The sequence below is a fragment of the Alligator mississippiensis genome, chromosome 10 (assembly GCF_030867095.1).
Source record: "Alligator mississippiensis isolate rAllMis1 chromosome 10, rAllMis1, whole genome shotgun sequence".
Taxonomy (NCBI): domain Eukaryota; kingdom Metazoa; phylum Chordata; order Crocodylia; family Alligatoridae; genus Alligator; species Alligator mississippiensis.
In genome coordinates this window covers 53,261,363-53,273,098 of record NC_081833.1, presented here as the reverse complement: position 1 = coordinate 53,273,098, position 11,736 = coordinate 53,261,363, and the positions used below count along the sequence as shown (strand labels likewise).

The window sequence follows — 11,736 nt, the reverse complement described above, 5'->3', positions numbered from 1 at the left end:
CATGGATCTTTGGGTACCTATACACATACTCCGACCCATTCTAATTCGAATGCATCAGAGCAAACTCAATTAATCAAGTCTGCTCCGCGTTCTAATTAGAACACGCTTTAACTAAAGCTTGTTGAATGAGCTTTAGTTAAAGTATCCCACGGCCATTTTTAAATGTGATGGGGCTTAATACACTTGCTAATATAGTGTTTTATTTAGAGATGCTCTCTAGGAACTGGTACAAAAATGTACCTCCTCTCCCCCTCCCAAGCACATGTATAGGTACCCTTCATTTCTACTAGAACCCTTTGTCTGGTTTGAGGAGCATAAGGAAGTCTTGAGTTGACATTAGCCCCCTCTACATGCTGAAGTGATAAATGTAAATGAGAGTAAGTCTTGCATAAATATATCCACAGGATCTTTTAACTACTTGGAGCTTCATATATCTACTAAAGCCCCATCAACTGCACATTTTTACACATGAAACATACTGATATTTGTGCTATTAAAGACTACAATATTATTTTCCTTCATAATCCTGCAAACCGGAGACCACAGGTACAACTCTTGCGCTACTAGAAACACACCCCAATTTGTGCGGTGTGCCTGGATACATAGTAGGTCTATTTGACTTGAAAGGAATTTTGGAAACTAAAGTGTGCACAATTTGTCAGAGCAAGGACTGGAGTGAAACATTTACAGCTATAGTTTTCCTTTTGGCTGCAAGTATTCTGGATGGGGGAATGCAAGAAATTCACTTTGTTTGAAAACATCTTCAGTAGCTCAGGAAGATCTAAGAAATAATCTGTCATAGCTTTGAATTCCACATGAAATGCTATTAGCCATGGTAAATCATGGAGAATGCATGAGAATCCAAAAAAAAATTGTTTTAGGACTGTGAGACAATGCGAAGTAAAAAGTTTCCATGTGGATGATACAACATGACATTCTGGTTACAAACTTCTTACCGAACTTTAAATATATGTATAATTTTCTTTTCTTTTTTATCTTCTTGTACCAAGCAATACATAGAGCATCCACCATTTTCTGCCATATATTTCAGTTTTATGCTGGTCAGGTTTTATGCTTGTTCAGGTTTCCATGTTATGTTTATAGATTGGATAGCTTCCTTTATTGTCCTAGGTAATAGGGGTGTGCAAAGCGGGCCCTATTCAATTCAGATTCAGCCCAAATCAGGAACAGTGATTCGATTAGTTGATTCGGATAACTGTCCTTGATTCAATTTGGCCAAATCCAAATCTGAAGATTTGATGCTGATTCGGAGAATCAGCGATTTGGACATAAACACAGCTTTAAAAGTTTTTTCTACATACCTTAAGGTACCAGCGCAGCTTGTGAACACTGCAATGCTGGGTCAGATGGAGCGTCTCACAGGAGCATGGGGGGTCCTCCATGTGCTCAGCGGCAAACCCGAAAGTAGACCAGAAGTACTTCCAGTCCACTTCTGGATTCACTGGGGAGCACGTTGCCCTCCCCCCCCCCACACACCTCCCTGGCTCAGCAATTGGCCGTGGGGGGACCCTGAGTGCCTCACCCGGACCCAGATGGCACCAGTCACCAAGTCAGGGGGGCCCCCCACATGCTCCCCATTGGACCTGGAAGTGGACCGGAAGTGCTTCTGGTCCACTTCCAGATCTCCTGCCGAGCATGCTGGGGAGCCCCCTGTGCTGCTGTGGGATGCTCCATGTGCCTCAGCATCATAGCATTCATGAGCCACCTGCTACCTAGAAGTATGTAGAAAAAACATTTAAAGCTGTGTCTATGTCTGAATCTCCGAATCTTTCCAAATCTCTACAAATCAATTTGGAGGGTTCTGATTTGATTTGGAGAGATTAAAGGGTCCTCTGATTCAATTTGGATTCAGAGATTCAGCCACTGAATCAGGCCAAATCTCTGCCAAATCAAATCAGGGACCGAAGCTTCGCACAACCCTACTAGGTAATGTGCTTTTATGTGTACATACACACATACCCATATTTTTATATATATATATATATATATATATATATATATATATATATATATATATATATATATGTCAAGAAGAAAATTCATAAAAATAACTATCTTAGACCAGTTCTTCAAAGTGAACTAAAGAGTAATTACACTGGGAAAACTTCCTTACCAACAAAAGAAGCCATAAAACAGTAAACTTGATAAAAAGGACAGCTCAAGGTGATTCAGTATCTAGATGATATATGGACGTTTGACCAGATGTTGGCATGGCACATTGCAGCTAATAATATGGATTTTGTAATGAGCAGATGGCTTGAAGGACAAAGTCCAGATTATGTAAAAGCAGAGAAGCTGTTTCACATTTCAAACATAGAAGGCTAAAAGGGCACCAAGAAGGCCACCAATGGTTGTCTTTCAAGTGACAAAGTTGAGTCTTGCAGATGGCAAAGTTTTGGTGGATGCCCTAAAACATCACTAAAGTCTACTAAGAGAATGAAAAGGTTAAAGGGGGCAGAAAAATTAAAGTAATGTATTCCAGCTGAGTGTGAAGAAACAACATTGATTCTGCATCAGGTAGTTTGAAGATACTAACTTCACCTGATCAAAGATAGGCTGTTTTTAATCTTGACTAATACAAAGATTTTAAAAAATGTTTAATTTTTTTTTATTTATTTCTAAAAGAAATAATTGATAGATATAACCCAACTGGCAAATATCCATTTGCTGTTGGTAACATCAATGTGCAATGTACCTTACTCTTAAGTAATACAATGTGACCTAATTTTTCCAGCAGAAATGATGACAAAACTTCTGCTAATCAGCAGTTTTGTTATTGCAATATCATACTTTAGAAGTACTTGTTGAAGTAGTTGCCTTAGTTTTAGAATGGTTAGCTAGACAAATAGCAGAAGTAGTTTAGGACCATGGGGGTGCATCTACACAAGCCAGTAACTGCACAGTAGCCTAATAACACTGTGCAGTAGCGTGCAGGGCAAAACCTGTGCTATTATGCTACTGAACAGTAATATTAAGCTACTGCGCAGTTAGTGTCTGTAAAAACCCATGAGCTGGTGCTAATGTGCAGCAGTGACAGTTACTGCATATTGATTTAGTACTTGGTTATCCAAGTACTAAACTTAATACACAGTAACTATGGCACATTACTGAACCTCTATATGCACCCTGGATAAACTACTGGAAATTATTTACACAGAGAAACTGTAAGGGCCAAAATGGTGCTGATGAGATGAAAAAGCAAGATAATTTAATTAGCAAATAGGTCCACCAGGACAACAGTTTTTTCACTGTTCACTGTGGCAGCAGGCAGAAATGGAACTATTGCTAAATTGGATGGAATATAATATGATTAAGTTAATGAAAATATGGCTATAGCATTATCCCTTCCTCCTGCACCTCAACAAAGCCATTTTCTCAATGGCCAGATTCTGTGCAGGAGAAGCAGTGGTCAAGATTTTTGCAACCTGCTAGTGCAGGTTCAGTGCAACAACACTGACAGGAAACTAGGGGACACATCAGAAGCTGGGGAAGAGTAGAAGCATAAAGCCTAAACACAAGTGTATATGAGACTTTCTATTGGTCCTGGAGGACCTCCGGGTTTGGGCATGGGTCCAGCAACTTTTCCTTGGGGATTCAGGTCTATAAGCAAGCCTCATTTCAACTGGAAGGAATAATATTAGGGGATCTCCATTAGGTATATCATGTGAACATTTCTTCCTCTGGATTCCCCTGTTTTGGGTTTTTCAGCTGGAGGAATGCCCTGAGACCCCCCTAGTCACCAAGTAAGATGGTGAGGCATGCTGCAAGGCCAGTTTCCAGAAACCCAGAGTAACATGAGGAATGTTTGTGTTTTAATAATACAATTCTGGTCAATTGACTCTTCAAATAAAAGAAAATGAGTGTCTCTTCTTGAGCTAGCATATTTATGCCTAAGCAACACCCAAAAAGGATGCTTGGCTTGGAATAAAGAGGCAAATTTATGTAAAATATACCTTTTACTCCTTTTAATTCACAGGGTAAGTTTCTCTTTCATAGGTATAATATAAATGCATCAGTGCAAAATGTCTTCCTTTTCCAAGCTTGAAGTCTGGAGAAAGTGAGGCCTAACATTGATTTGATCAAATGACGTGCCTTCTAGACCACGTCAAGTCAAGCATGTCCATGCAGTATGTGGTGCCACAGACCTCTCTCCAGCACCACACACTGCACAATCAGGCATTCCCCATGCTGCTACTTTGCAATGCCGGGGGGGGGGCTGTATTTTTTACTCTGGGAGATCCTGGGGTTAAAAAAACCTGTGGGGAAAAAAAGCAGGGTGGCACACATGGTGGCTGCACACACCGCCTAAAACCAGAGCCTGGCCAGGGCTGCCGGCCAGGCTCCCAACTACAGGAGCACTGCAGCTGCAGCTTCCCCATCCCCCAGGACCCCAGGTAAGCCCCCAGCCCCCACTACCCCACCCAGGGTAACCTGCTGCACGCCAGAGCACATATGGCACAAGCATTCCCTGGGGATAAGTAGGAGCAGCACAAGGTGTATACTACTTGTCCCCTGGGAACCAAATGTCCGTGCTCATCTGGATGCAGCCCTAGTAGCCATTAACTTAAAAGAAGCAGGAAAAAAACCCCCAACTACTTTTAGGGTCTCTTAAGGTATAAATGTTATGAACAGAATAGATTCTGAAAAAGTGAGATCAACTGAGATTTTCTCATAAGGTTAATGAAATTATTTTTTTAAATTCCTCTTTATTACAAAACAGAAGAAAATATTTAATGAAATCTCTGCCTGACTTAGGAAAGGTATAAAGCAAGCAATGTGCCAAGTAATTACACTGGTTTATTACACTGAATATTGGTCTGTCTCTAGGAAGTAAATATTGTCTTGATAACAGAATCGATTATCATTAGAAACTAAAATAAATAAAAATAGCTGGGCAGAAAGATTTTGCAAGCAGTTCAGATAAAATAATATCTCCTCTCCCCACCTCCTGTCAACTGCTAGTACCTCTCCTTTTAAAAGTGAATCTGTATTTGCATGCATCCATGCACATACCAGGGATCCTGGCATGAAACCTTTGTAGTTTCCTCCACTATAAAATAAAACCTATGGATCCCTATGTACACATTGCTGTTGTTGTATACTGTGTGTTGTATTAGGCAGATATAAAGATGTGCAAACCTCCCTAGAAATCAACTGATGTATCATTCCTGTACCTATAGTTGCTATCCACCCTCAGCAGGCTTTGCCTATAAACTGGTGTGCAGTCACATATTACACACAGGTTTTATTTATTTATTTATTTTTGCTACACAGCATGTGGTTAATGGGCCCCCCTTACTGCATATAAGATTTGTTGGAAGCAAAAACTGGCAAGCACAAAGAAATCGGAGTTAAATCTGCAAAAAAAAAAAAAAAAAAAAGATAACAGCTGATTCTGAACCTTCCTAAGGTCATTTTAAGGTCATTCAGATAGATAGATAGATAGATAGATAGATAGATAGATAGAATGCTCACAGTTCAAAATTTTTTGTGGTTTTGCTGTTTTACTATACATCCTAGAATTTTTTTCTATTCATACACTCAACTTATGTAAGTTTCTCTGCAAGTTAAATTAGGTTTTTTGCTCCCATTATTTCTTAGAACAGTTTGATCTCAGCTATTATAATCATTTATCATTACTTGACCATTTAAATAAAATCTTCTGAACCTTTTATGTTATAATATTTTCATCCTCCTCCATGATACTAAATTTGCATATTTACTGCATTATAAGTGAGTGTTCTAAAAATCAATTTGCCTTAATGCTGTTGATTTCAGGTTTGGCTTTTTAAAAATATATTATTAAAGGTAACTGGGGGGGAAAAACATGTGCCTTATCTGAGAAATATAAAAAAGGCCTGAAAGTTGTGTGGGAGGTCACAACTTAAAGATCAGGGGTTTTTTTCTGCTTGCTTATTTTTTTTATCTCTGGAATAGCACACATGTACAGCCTAGTCTTCTATGGGTCTGTTGGAGGTCTTTGTGAAGAAGAAAATGCATGTGAGAATGCAATGAGGCCATGCTGTAGTCATCGTTATGGGGGCAGCTAGCTGACCCAATCAGAATTGGTCTTGGAGAGTGCAAAACAGAATAGTAGACTTGCCATCCATGTAAAAGGAATACTGGGCATATCTATATGAGATGCTACAGAGCAGTAGCATTGGCAGGCACTAACCATGATGCAATGCTACTGCACAGTAGCGTCTGAAAAGATGTGGAAATGCTACTGCACAGTAACACTGGTTAGTTACTGTGCAGTCATTTAGGACTTACTTATGGAAGTACTAAATGACTGCGCAGTAACAACTATGTAGTCTGCTGATTGCGTAGACCTGGCCACTGCATTCCTAACTCTCCCTTCTTCTCTCCAGAGTCTATCCAGATCTGCTACTCTATCCCCTCTGCTCTCTTTTAAGTAATTACAAGTATATTCTTAAAGTACTTTGCACCCAGCAACCTGCTTTTCTGGTTTCTGTCAGTCCCCAAGCCCCCATGCCTTGATCTATCTGTTGGAATGGACTAGCTCCCTTTAAAACAATACTGTTGCATTCCTGCTCCTGTGGCCCATCTTCATTCTCATGAAGTGCACCTTACAAAACAAGAGACTGTGCTATAACAAAAGAAATTGGAGTACACTGTATATGCCTTTCACATCCCTGGAACCAACTGTCTCCTACATACTGCCAAATTCCCATTGTTATATGTCCCTAGGCATATCGCTGGGAATTTGCATACACTTTTTGCCCCTCTAATGGTTCATCTACTTACAAGGTGAGTATGTAGAGCTCGATGAAATTTTTCAGATAATATTTTTTGAAGGAAATAACATTTTTGTAGGATTCATTGAAGTTAACATGTTAAAAAACAATCCTTGTTTCTCTGAAAATTAATAAATTAAGCCGTGTCATTTTGAATAGAAGTGTTTTCATTTTCAAAAAGCAGAAACAATCATTTTCTATTTTTTCCTATTTTTTTCCTTCCCATCTAAAGAACTTTGCATGTCTTCCATAAAAAGAGAGGGAAAAAATGAAACAATAAAAACCTTGGTTTTCAAGAAACAAGATAAAAATTCTTATTTTTCCATTCAATTTACCTTTAATTGTCCAAGGGAAAAAAAAGACTTTTGCTTAAAAATCTAAGCAAAACTATTTTATATTTTGGATTTAGTTTGTTTTTTTAATGCTGACAGGAAAAGGCTTTCAAGGTAACAGGATTAAAACCTCTGTCATATCCCAGCTGAATTGATAAAACTCTAAATACAGATTTTTTTATGTAATCCAGCTAATTAAATTAAAACAGCATTTAAATGTGATAAAACTAGTTTTGTTTACAGATATAAATATTAAAAATTAAATCTCGTAGAGTATCCTGTTAGTACTGAAGACATGTTGGTGTGATTATTTTATGACCTGACTGGATGCATTTATGTAAGAACAGTTGTTACTTGTACTAACAAGTACTAAATAAATGTGCAGTAACTGGCGTACTGTACAGTAGCACCAATGAACATCTTTTAGGTGATGCTACTGTGCAGTAACCTAATTATATTGCGCAGTAGCATATTAGCACTGTCCATGCTGTTACACACTACTGTGTAGTACTTTTTGGCTACTGCGCAGTCAGTGTCTTGTATCAACATACCCACTGTATGCGTCTACACATTCATTAATGCGCCACAGTTACAGCACATTAAATTTAGTACTTGTATAATGAAGTACTAAATCAATGCACAGTAACTGGTGCTACTGTGCAGTAGTGCTGGCACATAGCTTTTTAATGATGCTAACTGCACAGTAGCCTAATAATACTGTGCAGTAGCGTATTAGCACAGTTTATGCCCTGCATGCGAATGCGCATCATTATTAAACTACTGTGCAGTTATTGTCTCATGTAGATACAGCCACTGAATATTAACCCAAATGCACTGTGATATTACATCAAGCACAGTTTCCAGTATGATTGGAACTGAGCTAACTTAAGCCCATGAATACAAACAGCAGGCATCTTGGATCAGCCAATCAGAATTATTGTAGCACAGATAAGTTCTTCTTGATTTGTTAGATGAGAAAAAGGACACTGCAATATTGTTAATGTTAACAAACAGCAAATGGGGATGTGTCTGTGTCAAACTGTGAACCCCATCTTGTTTCTGCCCAGACTGCAGGTCTTGAAAGCACAGAGAATCTAGCTGTTGGGTTTGCTTAGAATGGGTTGGTGCCAGAGAGAGATATCGTGCAATTCCTATGACAGTAAATACAGAGGAATTCACAAAAAGAACAGCAACAGGGGCACTGTAAAAATCAGGATTCTCTTCAAAATTAAGTAGCAAAGAAACTGCACAATGAACCAGGGTAAAGGGTTACCCCTTCAAATACTGACACAGAGGCTGGCATTAGTAGATCCCTTCTTCTTTTTCATCTTTTTTTTCCTTCTTCTTTGATGAAGCATCGTGCAGGGAAGTGTTGTTCTTCAGAATAGGCAGAATCTGGAAGAGTAAAAATACAAAGCTAGAAACAGTATATTTTCCATGTCTATACTCTCTCCTATTAGCTATTATGTAGCATAGCACACACACATTTCTCCATGCTTACTAAAAAGCTAGATAGCAAGGCATCTATATTACTAAGAGGCAAGACACAAAGGATACCTGATTCATGGGATGTCATAATACAAGAATACCTATTGCACTGACCACTCTACTGAGATGAGATAGTGTGGCAGAAAGTAAGAGCAATAGTTCACCTGCTCCTACACCACCAGGTCATAGGATTCACATGCCTCCTGCACTTCCTTTGGCATGAGGAGTTGTTTCAGAGGCACTCTCTAAACAACCACCACTGCCTAGTGTGCAGCAGTTAATCCTATACTAACTTGCATATGAGTTTCAGTGCTACCTTGCATTTTCAATAGTGTCTTACCTGGCACTTAAGGATGTTCCTATTTTTGAATATACAGTATCTATCTCATGTTAAAAATAAACTGAGTTGTGCAAATGGGAGTTGCACATTCAAATAATTTAAACTGGGTAGATATCTACTGATTTGTGAATACAACTTCTGTTTGGTATCATAAGCGGAACTGCTCTTTTTCTGAAAAGATGAATATCTTCCCTAAGTGAGATTTCCTGCTGTAGTGCAATAACTGTATGATATACTAGATGATAATGGGTGATCAAGCTATCATTTTGCAACAGACTAGTAACACATTGATAGCTGTACAAGTACCCAATTCTAAACCACTTACCTTTTCCTAATGTCAACAAGGATAACTTTGTTCATCTTCTTAAAAAATAGACTGATGAACTTTTCAATGAATTGGGTGGCCTAGTTTAAAAATGTTGCAAGTGCAAAGAATCAATGGCAAAGCTTTACCCTATGCTGAAAACTCATTTGCTACGAACAATAAATCTGAAGTCAAGAACAGTTTGTCCTCTTTTTCAACTTTTCACTAGAGATGTACACTCTGCAGGAGGTACTGGTTCAGTAGATGATTTTGAGTGCCAAAATCAAACTTAGAAGCAGCTTATATGAAATGATTTTGAGCCACGTTTAGACCTTATGGACTCCCATTACAGTTGCCAAACTGACAGCTATGGTTTAAGAAATGGAGAGCTCTATGAAAGCTGCAATGTATGCTACATTTAAAGGCAATGGACCCAATTCTCCCCCTTACTCCTTTCACATCAGTGGGCATGTCTACATGTGTATTAATGTACTGTTGCTACAGCACATTAAGTTTAGTATCTCAAATATGAGGTACTAACTAAATGCACAATAGCTGGCACTACTACACAGTAGCAATGGTGCACTGTCTTTTTATGACAATGTGCAGTAGATTAATTCTAGTGTACATTAGCATGAGTTTTGCTGTGACACACTAATGTGCAGTAGAATTAGTCTACTGTGCATTAAGCATCTCATGTAGATGTGCCCAGAGTAGTTCTGCTGACTTAAGAAGAGTTACTCCATAGTGCAAAGGTGTGCAGATATTCTGGCCCACACATTTGGAGCATTGTTATTAATACAAGGTGAGGTATTTAGCCATGTTAGTCTGAAGTCAGAAGAAGGAAGGGTAAAGTTGTCCCTTACAGACTAACTAAATCAGAGTTATAGCATAAGCTTTTATAAGCAGAGGACTTACTTCATCAGCAGATCTGATGCATCTCATGAAATAATCCCTCTACTTATGAAAGCCTATGCTAAATAATTAAGGACATTTCATTTCCTGCTACTTTAGCCTTACAGAACTTCCATAGCAGTAATGGTCATTTAACAATTCTGGATAATCCTGCTGGGTTATTCTAGAGCAGAATTTGCCCTGTGACTTCAGTGAAATTACTCCAGGGTTATATCGGTGCAAGGGCCAAAGTACCCACAAGCCGAAGTACTCATTAATTACTCTTGTCTCAGGGACTCAGTTGCAGCATGGGTGTCTACATATTTCAGGATAAATTCATAACCGTGTCTTTGAACCATCCCAAAAACCTTGGATGGATCCAAAATTTAGTCTACCAGAAACACAACAAGGCCATACTACAAAACCAACCTGGATGTGTTTTGTATATGTGACTGTAATGCATCTGCCGTAACTGCAGAATTTGGTCTTGACCATCTAAATTTTAAAAACCAAATGACAGACTTCCCAGGAAATGAACAGCAGTACTAACCCACTGGCTACAGCAAGTCTATCCTCTTTGTAGGGTCCTAATATTTTCCTTCACAAAGAATTAAGATAACTTAATTAACCTAAAGGTCAGACTGACCTTTCCATAGCAAAAAATCATCTGAAACATTGTTCAGGTTACTCAGATACTCTGACTGGTCCTGTATATAATCCTAAAGTCTCTTCCATCCCTACTGTTCTATGACTCTGTTATGGGTTGCATTCATTATCAATGAACCTCTGGTAACTTCAGTGGAGTTATACCAAAGATGAATTTGGCCGTGTGTTCCAAACACCAGAGGAAGAGCATAACCTGAAGAACACAGGTTAGCACAAGACAAAAGAGCCGATGTAATCCTTGGGAAACAGGATTTTAACTCAGAGCTTCTGGAAATGAAAAAAAAGCAAAGTCCTTATCAAACTTCTATGTATATTGGCTCAGAAGAGACAGGTTGTCTGTCCTGAGAGACTTTTGCTGCTGCTAAGTGTGTAAACAGGCTGCTGTTCTTGATCCCAATACTCCTCTTTGTTTAAAAGGTAAATCAGCTGTAGCACAACTACTCTAGAGATGGGTCTGAACCCTAGCCCTGGAACTGAATCCTGAATCCAAAAGCAGGATCAGGAGTTGAATGTCATCGGTCTGAAACTTTTCTCTCATAAACCATTGTAAATAACAAGTTAATATGCTGTAAAGCCAGGGTAAGAAAGGCAGATCAGCACCCACATTTCTGTAATGTACCTTGACCAAAGCCTCAGATTTCAGTATGGGAATTCAAGCTTTGGATTAAAGTTTGAGGCGCTTAATCTTTGGATTTGGCCTTTTAAAAAGAGCAGTTTAGGTTGTAAACAGAATTTGTACTCTGGGACTTGATAGCTTCAGTGTATCCCATTTTTAGGCCTCTAACTCTCCCAGTGCATTGCACAGGAAGCCTAGAAAAGACAGATCTACAGAGAAGAATTTGTGGTCACAACATGGAGGGTTGCAACCCCCAACTTTTCAGCATCTAGTGGAATTCACAGCACTCAGGGTAGGTGTCAAGGTTCCCTGCACAA

The 11,736-nt window shown here is 38.9% G+C and overlaps 1 long non-coding RNA gene across 1 annotated transcript in view; it reads right to left on the bottom strand.

Annotated features, from left to right (window-relative positions):
• Nucleotides 1-8,310: 8,310 nt before the first annotated feature.
• The window catches only part of LOC132243601 (uncharacterized), an 82,540-nt gene continuing 79,114 nt past the window's right edge, over nt 8,311-11,736 (bottom strand). The window contains exon 2 of the long non-coding RNA XR_009455278.1: nt 8,311-8,506. This is a non-coding gene — a long non-coding RNA (uncharacterized LOC132243601). The remainder of the gene's footprint in view (nt 8,507-11,736) is intronic.